Source organism: Gymnogyps californianus, chromosome 10 (assembly GCF_018139145.2).
Source record: "Gymnogyps californianus isolate 813 chromosome 10, ASM1813914v2, whole genome shotgun sequence".
Classification (NCBI taxonomy): domain Eukaryota; kingdom Metazoa; phylum Chordata; class Aves; order Accipitriformes; family Cathartidae; genus Gymnogyps; species Gymnogyps californianus.
The window spans coordinates 5,229,056-5,242,370 of record NC_059480.1 but is presented as its reverse complement, the minus strand read 5'-3'; the positions used below and the strand labels follow the sequence as shown (position 1 = coordinate 5,242,370).

At 43.1% G+C, this 13,315-nt stretch overlaps 1 protein-coding gene across 1 annotated transcript in view; it reads left to right on the top strand.

Annotated features, from left to right (window-relative positions):
- Window positions 1-5,674: 5,674 nt before the first annotated feature.
- The window catches only part of GPC1 (glypican 1), a 315,639-nt gene continuing 307,998 nt past the window's right edge, over window positions 5,675-13,315 (top strand). Inside the window, exon 1 of the mRNA XM_050902544.1 lies at window positions 5,675-5,736. The gene's annotated coding sequence lies outside the window, so the exon portion shown is untranslated. The remainder of the gene's footprint in view (window positions 5,737-13,315) is intronic.

The window sequence follows — 13,315 nt, the reverse complement described above, 5'->3', positions numbered from 1 at the left end:
AAGAACATCAGCATGTGTTAACTTACTACACAGTGGTAACTACCCTGACCTTTTCTTACAGGCGGAACAGGAATTTGCAGAAGTAAATGCACTGGTAAATACTGACTTTCTAATGTTACTTACAAGATTATGCTCATACCCACAGATATGCAAGTAACTAAGAGTAGCAGCTTATTTTGTCTGAACAGAAAGTCGAAAGCACAAGACTGATATTTGCACAGAGCAAAATGAACTAATAGCAATATGATTCCTCCTGTTTGATGCTGCCTGCTAACTCCTGATCGCTCATCCTTGGGCAAAGCAGAACCTAGGAATGTGCTTCATTCAGACAGAAAGACGTAGCAGCACATGCAACAATAGCGAGATTCAAACCTACACTGACTGAAAAACCTAGCTATCAGAGTGCCACCTGCTTTGTCCCAGTAAGCAGCTATGTCCAAAATTGAGATCTCCAAAACTATTTTACTAATACTGAAGTAAAAGGTGGCCCCAGGATGATGCAGGGCACAGTTATAGGGTCATTCTCCCTTTGCCTTTCTTCCACACTGGCAGCCAGGAGCCATCTCCAGCCCTCCTATTACTCAGTGCTCAGCTCTGCCCCAGAAATAAGGCTTGTCTTGCAAATGGACAGATCAGCAGGAGTCTTGAACTATTATCTATTTCTCTTTCCATATATAGACACCTAGCTGTGCAGAAACACCTGAATGTATCAGCATGTTTCTTCAGATCCTTAAAGGTTTTATCAGAAAAGCTAGCTCATCTAACAGACTCCAAAGGGATGGTTCACACAGCGAATTCAAAAGGGAAGAACGTATTTCCTTGCCACTAAAAAAATAGGGATCTGTCTCCCAGTGAAAGAGCTTAAGACACACCTCAGCCTCCCATTGCTTAGGCAGTTCCTTGGTATTCATTTCTGGGCACATGTCTTGCTCCTTGGACAGTAGAGGGCTGTGGATTCTCACAGAGTGTAAGACGAGACAGTAGTGCTCGCTGTTGCCATGTTATGTTTTGTTGTCCTGAAAAAGGACCCAGAAATAACTTGTGGCCATGATTTAAACAGCTAAAAGAGCAAACCACTGTGGAACATTTCATACCGGCCAGCTACAATGGACATTCACCTGTGGAAACCTAAGCTTGTAGTCCCCAACGTATCTAGGACTTGCTCTAGGGAAAAATAAAGAATATTTCTGCTAGCATTTCTGGGGAGCCAGACTGGGACATGAGGCTGCAGAAAACTTAATAGTGGCCAAGTTACAGACTCTGGGTTAGATATAAGAGGGCGTAATTCATTGCTTATTGAGAACAAAGCAAGGCAGTGGTTTAATAAATTACTTTAAGGTGCTTCACTTTAATGATGGTATAAGATGGTACTTTCTGTTGTCACATGAGCAAAGGTCGGTGAACTGTCAGTCTTCATTACTTGGGCAAATGCTCTTTTGAGAACTCCCAAACGACTTCATGGTACGTGGAAATAAGTACATGTCTTTAGTGGTTATCTTCAAAAATCAATAAGCATAAAGTTTAGAAAGAAGGCAAATCAGTAAATGGAAGGACTCATAATTAAAGAGATGCAAAAAAATGAAGAGCTTAAAAAAAAAAAAAGGCATTACTCAGAGTTATCACCTTGTCCCATGAGAGAACAGTTAAGCATTACAATTCCTGAGTGGACTGGTGGCCTGTCGCAGTCTAAAATAACCTATCCTAGAAAAGAAAATAGAAAAGACAAAGGATATGAGGAAATTACAAAAAACCCAGAAACCCATAAAGGAGAATAATGGAATCAGTCATGCATTGGGTACATTTCATCTGCCTCCAGGATTTAACTTTATGCTCTGAATTTGTTGTGACAATGGATCTGGGGTCCCCCAAATAAATATACATCCTTGTACCACCCTGTGCAGTGCACATTCCGTTCAGGATTCACAACTTTTTCCTGAACCATTGCGAGACCCCAACCTGGTTTTGATGCCCCTTTTGCTTTGTAAATATTTACATTTCCATTTATGATATTGAACTGCCTAGCCATTTTGAATCATGCTCCTCGATCCAAGCTGTCTTCCAGAGGATATATTTTTTTTATTCTTGTATTCAGAGTCAGAATAACAGCAGATACTCATTAACTTTTTGCATGCTATTTACTAATCATTATATCTTTATAATAGCCTCTCATTAAAATAATCACTCTAGATCTTTTTTCAGTTCTCTACTAAGAGGAGTTTCCCTCCTGTCTCTTATCAATATTTAGCACCTGTCTTTGAACTCTCGTATCTGCTCTACCTTTTCTTTTCCTTCCTAATGGGAGGTCTAGAAATGAACAAAGTCATTCAGGACGGAGAGCACTACTGACTTTTGATAGTAGTCTTCATCCAGGCTCTTAAGCAGGGTCCTAGAGTGTATGCACAGCGAGTGTAAGGCAGGTGAAATGTTCTTTCCACAAAGCAACAGAATAAGAGGTGGATTTTTTTTCCCCCAGTTTCAAGCTCTCACTTAAATTCATCAACACCAAATTCCACATATTTTTGCCCCAGCCTTAGCCTCTCTAGCTATCTTGGAGGGGAACAGAAGGAAAAAAATGAGAAAGAGCCGCAGATCATAACAGAAGAAAGCAATCCAACTGCACAAAGTCATCTTTATTCGTTTGTTTGTCCTGGATACGGAAAAAAATAGGTTTGGACTGAGCAAACTAAGCAGCAAGTTGTAAAATGTCATTCATGGAGCAAAATGGAGGTTATACTCATGACACCAGAGAAGAGTCACAGCTACAGTGCAAAAACATTCTCAGATTCTACTCCTGTTATTGCCACCTTATATTATTACATATGAAGGAAAATTCACAATCTGTCAGGAAAATTCGTGATATTCAGAAAAATACAAATTTAATTCTTTGGCTACGTTATTGAAGGGTAAGTATTTTCTCTTAAGACTACTGAGTATTGGGTTTGGTCCTGTGTTAGGCTTCACCTTTTCTTTCTTACCTTCATTGCAGTACAAATTATACAGAGGAACAAATTTATTATTCCATTCAGAGGGAGTTGAGAGTACACTTAACTCATCAGATGAGGTGGAGGCTTAAGATTTTCTTTAACCTATGTTTTATTGTATAAAGAACACTTGAAAATGACTGTGCTTTCACCACAGAGAGCCTATCCATGGGAAACTGAAGAGTGGTGCCTGTTGGAGCTTATGGCCTTTGTGGATGATGACTAATTGATCAATGAAAAAAACAGATTACACAGTCCTCCAGTTAATGAATAAGTGGCTTTTTTCCTGTCTGGGACCTAATGAGAGAAGGATCCCCAAGAGTCATCCACTAAGGAAGAAACAAGTAGTATATATAGTATAATGATGTGAATTCAATACCCACCCAATTTATTTTAAAATACATCTGTGCACATCCTTTGAAGATATCCTCTGGAAGAAATTCCTTTGTAATCTGTCATGTTCCACTGGGGTTGGCAAACATCTGTGTGTGCAGCAGGGGAGAAGATGGGGGGATTTATTTTATCGGGTTTTCTTTAGTGAGGTTTAACCTTTCTTAGTCTTTCAGCTTCTCTTCCTCTCCTATTGGCTTCCCTCAGACATATCCCTTTTTAAGCAGCCCTATTATGTGCAAGTGTCCACATTTGACTTAGATATTTAATTCAAACAATTTATACTGAGGGTTATTCTAGTGCCAGATAGCTGGACCAAGCGCACTTCCATATTAAGGCAGATGCATGTACACAAACCCCTTTAATCTTGCTCCTCATCTTTCTCCAGATGCACTAATGAATAGTCATTGGCAACTTGAAAACTAAATATTATTGGTTTATCTTTTGCTCCTTCAGCAATAAACCCTCCTGTTTGCTATGAAAAGGCAGAGATAACCCTGTAAGGAAGTCAAAAACCCCAGCAACTGTTGAGTTGATTTATTCCCAGATAGGAATGAAATAATTTATTTGGAAGTAACATATTGGACAGTTGCATCATGTGGCATTTTCTTTCTTCTGAGAAAAGACGATAGGAGATGATGAACACACAAAGAGAGAAAGAAGATATCCAAGACAGTGAGCAATGGCAAAAGGACTGGACAAAGTGAAGAACAAATACAGGGGAAAGGAAGGTTAGCTGAGGAAACAGGAGTGAAAAATGATAGTGGAAAAATGCCTAGTAAACTGTCTGATTTCCAGGACTAGGCTTGCTGAACTCTTTTCACACAAAATCTCACAAAAACATCAATAAAGACTGGAATAATTAAATGGAACTTAAATAGAGCAGATGTACACACTCTATTGACGCTTAACAGGAATATGGTTTAAGTCTGCTATATATAAAAAACACATTTAGAGAGTTTGGCCTACCTTGGAATGGTCTCCTGTGGTCTTCTCATTTGAGTGACTGTCAACTGGAGAAGAAAAAGGTTGTTTTTAATGACAGTTTGGGGCTCAAATATAGATTAGGAAACACAGACTGGCTTTGTCCCACCCTCCAAAAAGGTTGTCTGTCTCTAACGCACAGGTGCCCGGTTAGGACCTTACATGGAAATTTCCTTGCAAGGCTGGACCTCTCTCGTAGCTACTAAAGACAATAAAACTGCAATCGAGAAGCAATTCAGTTAAAAGAAAATGTGTATACACAAGAGCCAACACTGAAGAAATTAAGAGAGATCACAGCAAAAGAGGAAAAATACACTTAACGTTAAAAAACAAAACAAAGCAAAACAAAAAAAAAGCAGCTAAGTTTTCCCTCCCACAGTACTGAAGAGATTTCGGGGCAAGTAATTTCCTTCTCCCCTGGCGTACTTCATGAAAGGTATGCTTTGATTTTTGTGGCTTCTTGAATTATTGTGTTCTATAAATTAAAGGTATCTCAAAGGACAGGCACATGCTCCTCTCAGGACACCAATGTTGTGTGTGTTTCGGGCTGGGCGTTTCCACCTGTGGGTTCGGGAAAGGCAGGCTTTCCCTCCAAAACCCAGACCCGGCCCACACGTGGAGGGAGAGGCCATGGCAAGTGCTGTCGCTGCGTGGCGGCCGAGCCCAAGGGACAGGGGCCGGGACATGGGGCCAGACACAGTCCAGGTACGTGGCCCCAAGGCCCTGGGCTCTCCAGCCCTCTCACGAGGAGCAGGGCAGGTGCCTTTGCGGGTGGCCATGTCCCCACCTCAGGGGCAGACTGGGCTGCAGAGCTCAGGGGGGGCAGATCATGGTTGCAAGTACAACTCTACCACCTCAAAACACACCCTGCGTGAGGCACCCGTGTCCGTGACAGGAGGGTGGAGGGGGACACAGCCCCATGCGCCATCCTCGTGGAGTGAGGGAGGGGAAGTCCTCAGGGCTGCCAGGCACCTGCAGCTCGTCCCCTCACCTGCAGCTGCTTCCCTGCTAACTTGCATTCAGCTGGGACTCACTGGGTAAATGGCGGCTGCGCCCCTCACCCTTCCTCAGGCAGAGAGTCACCGTCGGGGAGCAGGCGGAGGTGGGTGAGCAGGGAGGGCCTCGGGGCCTGCCGGCAGTGATGTGGGGCAGGCGCCGGCGAGGGGAGCGCGCCCGCTCTGCCTTGGGGCGGGGGCGATCGCCTCAGGCCGTGGCGGGGAGGGCGATGAGGGGCGGCGGGGAGCCCGCCTCGCTTCACCTCACCTTCCTCCCCAGGAGCCGCAGCCCGGTGGCCTCTGCGCGCGCTGCGGGGCCGCGGCCGCGGCGGCCTCGTCTTCCTGAGAGAGAGCGCGATGAAGCTGCCCCGTACGGACCACAAAACGTGAGCGGGCGCGGGAAGGGGGGAGGCCCGGCTGGGCTCGGGGAGGCGCCTGCTCGGTACCTGGGGGCTGAGGGAAGGGATGGCGGGGGAGCTGCGCTGCACCTCCCTCCGGTCAGGTCTCTCCGTACCCTCGGGGGGGGGGGAGGTTGTTGTTGGCTGGTTCTGGTTTGTTGGAGCTGTTTTTTCTCCCCTGCTTACGGTCACTGTCGGTTAGAGTCTGGCTTCGCGGGGTGAGGGCAGGGCTGGGCTTCCCCCGCCTCCCCCGCCGCCCTGCCGAGCAGCCGGCAGCGACTGTGAAGGTTTTATTTTGGACCAGGACAGCTCCCTTCCCGCTGTCCTTACGGCCAGTTGGTTTCTCTGCTCTGTCAGTCCACGGCTGCTTCTGACCAGAGATGTTTTGCCTGAGCAGTTTGTTACCTGTTGTATGAGGCCGTAGTTGAACTTGGCACATACTGTATAGTGTCCCTAGCTGAGCAGGGCTCAGAAATAGGAATATTGGGGTAACCTCATTTCTTTGTGCTCACCTTGGCAGATTAATAATCTCCTGCTGTGTCTCCCTCTGCTCTACCCTCCTGGTAGCAGTCACATATGACGTGATGTGGGCTGCTTCAAGTCCAGCCGGGAGGAGTTCTTACCTAGCAGTTAAGCGAGAAGGATGTGTATATTTTTCCTCCTAATTACTTTATTGCACTCTACTGTTTCTTCTACTGGGAAATAATTGTACTTTAAAAAAACCTAAACAGACCGTTGTGCTTGTTCTCCTGTCCTGGAGGGCAGGAATGTGACTGACGGGGGAGAGGCTGGGTGTGAGGGAGCGCTGCTGCACTCTCCCGCCATTTTGTCCCACAGTTTCACACTTGTGTCAAAAAGCGTTGCTAGTGAAAATAGCTCCCTTCATCCCATGGGTTGTGAGATTTACTGTTGCACTGTACTAAGGATTTCCCCCCCCACCACCACTTTTTACCACAGACAAACCCATTACTTAAACATGGGTAAAACAGAAGCATGAATAAATATAAAATACTACATTGTGTGTAGATGAGTTGTGAAAGCACTGTTGGGTATGCGTTGTTCCAGCTCTAAACCTAGCATGAGGAAAATTCTCATGAATCAAAAGAGGCAATACTAAATCTCTCTCATACCACATCTTCTCTCTCTAATTTCTGAGACCTTTGTCATCATATGGTATCACTACTTACCACTGTGGATCTCTCATTTCAAAGCAGTATGCGCTGTGCTTATTCACAGACAGTCCCTTCCCTAAAGATGATAAATCCCGAGTAAAAGTAGAAGGGAAGCAAAAGAGAGGTAAAGCAGCTTGTGCAAGGTCATGCAGAGGTCATTGGCAAAATAATTGGCTGTTTTAAAAAAGAAAAGAAAAATAAAATTCTGGCAACTCCAGTGTTTTCCACCTTGATCCACACATCACTGGCAGTGATGACACAGCAGCATGTCCAGAGTGGATGTCAGTGATGTAGAGTTTTCATCTAGATCTGGTGTCACAGGCTTGGAGAGTTCTCTGATGTAACTCAAATGATTTTTCAGAAATAAAGTTTTAGGGAAGAACTACTTGGACTGTGCATCTGTTGGCAAATGTGGAAGGAAAAAAAGATGCTCATGGTTGTGTGTATCAGCATATTTTTAAACCAATGGTCAGAAAGTGGAAGAGAGTTTGGAGAGCGACAACCAATAGCGATGTACAAGCATGAAATATGCAAGGAAGCTTTCAGTCAAGGCAGACTTTTAAGAGACCTTAATGAAAGCTAGAGCTGCATTATGGTAGTCCAGACAATAAACAAGAGGGAAAAACTAAATAAGAGTACACAAAGTCCCAAGTACATCTCCTATTTATGGCAATTCACAGAATATGCATTTTGAGCTATCTTCATCCCCTGGTTGTTGATTTGAATCTGAGCAAGACGAAGGAATGAAAATAATTTTATCTCAGACACCCCACTAACAATGCAGAATGACAACATTCTTCAATTTGTCTCTTATTTACAGGTCTCCCTGTTTCCATCTCCTGTTTCTCCCCTCCCCATGCAGACATATACAGAAAAGAAAATTCATTGGAGAATTTGTATTAATCCTTAGCTGCAAAGTTGTCTTGATTTTTTTGAGAGTTAAATGCAGATTTACTCCTCCACATGCATCTAAATAATGTTCACTCTCTAGTCTACTGTCTCTTCATTAAAACTTACTTTGTCAGTTCTTTTTAAAATTAGTCTTAGCAACTCGCCAATGCATTTTTCAACTGTGATATAAATATGGCTGACTTTTAGTAGAATGGTGTCTAGTGAAAGGCTACAGAGGCAGACCTAGAGCCAAAACCAGAATAAAATCTTAACTAATTGGCTGCTCTGTTAATGCATAACTGGATTCCCTAGCTCCAATGATTTTGTCAGTACACCATGCTCACTATATAATCTTTTAAATCCATCCCCAAATGCCTCATTCACACTACTCGACATTCCAAGTACCACTCCTCCCACCCATCTGTCTGACACATGAAATGCCAAACGCTTTTCTTATTTGGGTCTTTGAAAAGTTGATGCAAAAAGAGATGCAAGGTGGCTCTTGCTAATGTCCTCCACAGACCCCTGGGCCACTGTGCTGGAGGAGTAAAATCCCTGGAGCTTGCCTTGGAGTCCAACAAGCAACACTAATTTTGGTTTGGTGGAACCAGTGCTGCTGTCTGTCTGGCAGGTCTGGAAATCTTTCTGGAAGGAGACGGAGCTAGAACAAAGAACTAGGTACAAAACCAGACATGGTGTGGACCACCTCTCTGGCTTGATTAGGTGACTTCATATCTCCTCTTAGCAGTGTTTTGGATAGCTGCCTCGTGATTATTAAGGGTATGTTTATGGTTAATTTGTATAAGCAATCATAAGGAAATAAGATGCCAGACCTACTCAGTCTGATATTGCCTTCAGATGAGGGTCATTACAAGAATTTCACTCTCTGGGTACCACAGGAATTACTTGGCTCCGAGAAAAGCTACATGAAATTCTTTCATCAGAACTTTGTCCAAAAAAAAAAAAAGTGAGTCCACCAGAAAATTTTGCGAGCTCAGTATGAACTTGTTTTATTTCAGTCACTCAAAGAATTAAAAAAAAAAGTTAGGAGTATGTCCCTTTCTAACTTTGAAAATGCTTTTATATATGCTTTTTGATTACAGATTGGACATGTTTGTTCCAATACTTTTAGCTTCCTTGGAAAATAAAACCAAAACTTTTTGTAGCAATCTGAAATTAAATTAAAAATAAAATAGCTTTATTCAACCAGCAAATAGTCAGTGGGCAGACCAATGTCAATAGCTGTTTTCACAGCCCTTGTTCAAGTAATGAGTGGTCCAATTACTCCTGATCTTAGCTCCAGTGGTTCATCAGCAATTGGTTCAAGTGGATCAGAAATGGCACATTGAGCCAATCTTTAAATCATCCATAGCTTTATTGCTAACTTCACATGGATTATAAAATGAAATAAGACAAAAATTATCTTATGTTGATGGCTAAATTCTGCCACTCAGCATAAAAAAATGTTGAAAGATAAGTTTTTGAAGATGCTGTGTGACTAACCTGGAAATACAAACATGGTCTGGTAGGGGGAGGTTCTACATGTTTAATTTTGTATTGATTCTGTTTGTCAGTGCAAGTACTATTTAAGCAAGAAACTATTCCTCTAGGGCCTTCAAGTTAATACACTTATTGTAGCCTCCTTATCCTGTTAAAATGAAGAGAATTGGATTGCTCTGGGTTGAACAGCTGCTTGAAGTCAATCTCTGTGTCCACTGTTAAGGGAAACAATATTAGTGAAGGGAAGCAGAAGGCAGCATATCAAAATGATATCCTCAAAGCATTTTCTACAGATGTCTCAAAGGTTCATGGGGTATTAAGAAGCACAGAAGACATCTGGTCACATTTTTATAATCTCATCAGTGTATATAGAAAAATCTTCTCTCTGTTTACTTCTACTTGTCAAGAGCCACGGAAAGGCTTATATATTTTTTTATTTGCTTATTTATCTTATTGCGATGTGAACATACTCACTGATTCTTAACTATCCAAATCAGCTTAATGTGTCATTAAATCACCAGCTTCTCTCACTGTAACATCTGACTCTCCTCTGCTTATTTATAGCTCTTCATTGATACACTTTGTAAAGTAGGAGATTTGGGGATATTTTTATACTGTGTTATGGGGCATGTTGTCTTTCATCTGCAAGCGCTGTGAAATCACTCTTTCCTACTCAAAAGTACTATTGTACTTTTGTTCAGTGTTAACAACACTTCACCTTGGTCTGTGGAAATACTTCTCCCCTGAAAGGAGAATACTAAATTGACTTGTTCTGCAGGCACCGCTGCAGATTCCAAAAATCTCAGTGTGATGAACTGTTCCTGGTGCCCTGCTCCTATGGGTTAACATGGGCTGCCCAGCCAGGTTCACCAGTTACTGTGGAATCCCAATTAGACCAAGAACATGTTGCAGAGCCTAATTTTGATGAACCAACATAGCAGGCTTTATTTACTGTGATTTGTCATCTTGACCTAGTTTGATGTGGCCATTTCTTTCCTAAGAAGTAATTAAAGCAGAAACATAGAAAAATATTCTGGCTTTTGTTTTGCCTGGGGGACAACATATTCTACACTGTTGTGACATTAAACTATATTTCTTGATCCAAGGCTTTTCATTTAAATTGCCAACATATTGGACAATTTATTTCATTCACATGATCATGTTTCTGAAGACCGCGTAAGCCACGCTGTTATCCATGAGGAGTGTTTTTGTTGCCTGCCTTTTGTTACCTATTTTGCCAGAGGTCTGTATGAAGTGTCTTCATTTATGCTGCATAACTAGTTGAATCTAATTTTTTAGAACATTTTAGAGAATGTCCCAGTGTTGCAAGTCAGGTCTCACTAACCCTATTTGCTGTAGTCTGAGGGGGTTTGAGCAGGGACCAATTTTCTTGCTACCTAAACTCTGCGTGTACAAAAGAAGATAAGTAATAGCTGTAGCATTACGTTAAAATGTCGGACCTGCCTTGCGCTTTTCTAATTGCTAGGTCATACCCACAAAGTAACCTCATCTATGTCCTTTACAAAGCAAAATCGCTCTCCCTTCCCACTCCAAACTCTGAAGAAACAGAACTTCCCACACCTTTGACGCTACCTAAAGGAACAGAGGAATCGGATCTACTCGTAGTGGAGGTCACTCCTTTATGTAGGAGGCACTGTATCGTTACCCCCAAACTCTGCTAATGGAGCCTAAGTGGTGAGGCAGTGATTTCAGGGACTGGCCCCAGCCTGGCCTGTGGGATGCTTCCAGGTGGTCTGTCACATTTTTCCCTGTAGAAGAGAGCAAGCTCTGCTTGAGTACTCAGTGCAGCAGGAACAGCCAGGAACCTGCCACATCTCAGTAAAAAGCGTTAAGCTGATGATGCCCCGATAAAGGCATGAGAGTGGACGCAGTAGCAAGGATCTGCAAGATCCTGCCAGATGTAACTTTGCCTTGCATCTCCCTTCAGCAGCGAGTAAACCTCTAGATCAGGCAGCTGCAGCCTGCCTGGCCCGGGACTCTGCACCGCTCTCCTTGGCAACAGCCTGCTTCTCTGGGGTGGATACTAGAGGATGGTGGCTACTTGCATAAGGATCTTGCAGAACAGGCTGCTTCTGCAAGAGGTAAATGGGAGTGGCTTGTTTGCTTGGGGCATAAGGACGGGCACTAATTGGGTGAGTGGAGTTGAACAGTTGCTTGCAGGAGAGGTGTTTGGCCACAGCTCATGAGAAAAGCAGAAAGGCAACAAGTGGTGAAGGGGAGTCCCCAAAACTCAAGGTTTAGGACCACTGGTTTATTACTGTGTCCTGTCTGCTTTTACCCAGTGAACTGAGAGCATAGCCCTCCCACTTGTGCTCCCCCATTGGCCCCCAATTCTGGCTGTAGATCCTGGACTAGAAATGGCAACTCTGCTGTGCCTAAAGTCTGGGTTAACAGCTATGGAAAGGCAGGTTGATGCCCATGTGTGTTGCTGTGCAGTGGGAACAGGGATCCTTTCAAGCCCCACGTTGTTTAAATCATCTGGTCTAAACTGGGCACATCTCCTGGCATCAAAGCAGCAGCATTAAAATGGCTTTAGTGAGTCTTCTGGGTTGTATGAATCACTAGCAAAAAATCCTGTTGTATCACCTGAATTACTGAGTTAGCCTGAGAAACCACTGAGGTGAATTGAGAAACTGGGGGGAGAAAAGAAATGAAGCTTAAATAACATTCACCCCAGTGTTATACTGGGATTTAGTCTCACAAGAGCTTGCAACTTTAATTCTAGGCAGTTCTTTGAAAATGCTTGGTTTAGCATCTTGAAAAGTAAAAAATTTTGGTCTGTCTTTCTAGCCTTAATACACCTGTTGTGCTTTGAGTATTGCAAGATCTAAGGTCAAACTGAGTTTATAGAGTATACTTCTTGCAAGCCTCTCGCACAAAGACTAAGTCAAAACAACAGCCAAATGAACCAGCTTTTCTCTTGGTAGTGAGCAAGATGTCTGGTGTTTAGAGGAGAACTATGCTAGCCCAGAAATCTCTCATCTCCTCCCCAGTGCATTGGCTCTATTGACAGCCCTGCAGCATAGACACATAATTTAATGGCGTTAGAGATGGGGCCAGAGCAGGTGGTGTGTTTTGATAAAGCGAAGTTCCTAACCATCCAGTGGTGATCAGTTCATGCTATCCACAGTGAGAAGAACGGTTTGCTCCATTTCTCCACAGGTGATGACGGCACAATCTGCAAAGTATTTTGTTACTAAATGAAAAATAATGACCTGTTTTGTCACAGTGGGATTTTTTTTTCTGCTTGTCTTTATCTATGGCTTTGCTTTTTTTGCAAAGGTATAGTGACCTAGTTTTGTGCCCTATGGGAATTGGTGTCTGTTCCTGGAAGGAACTGGAGCCGCCCAAGCAGAGCTATTGATATTAGGCTTATGCTGTATGTATGTTTTGTCTCAAGGGTTTTCATGTCAGTACTTGAAAACCATGTTATGCTGGAGGGATGCCATCTGCAACTCCCAAAAGACCAACTAATGAATGTGCTAGTTCCTTCCTGAAATGGTGCAAGAGCACCCGTCCCACCTGCGTAAACAGAGCCTGTGCTCCTACCAAACAAAGGTCTCTGGTAGCATGCAGCTCTGACTACGGAAAACAGGCCTTTTCTGCTGCTCGGACAGCGAACAGACCTGGGGTGGGTGACTTTTGGGGAACTTGTTGGTTTCCAGGTTCTAGATGCTTTATTTTTCCAAGGCTAACACACCCTCACAACTCACCTGAGTTACATATTTGTCAGTATGTGATGGCAATAAATTTCCCTTTCTAGCTTACCTGCAGCAAGAATAGTAATGCATTGACATGAGGTGTGAAATCATATTGGAGTGCTTTTATTGACACCCTAGAGCTAAATTATATTTTTCAAGGACTTCAAATGGAGCAATTTTAATCTTGTTCTGATTTGAGAAAACAGTATTTTTTTCTGTTCCTTGAAATGTTTTTTTCCCACCCTGCTCTCTGCTTAGCCAACAGTTTGAACTTTAGCACTA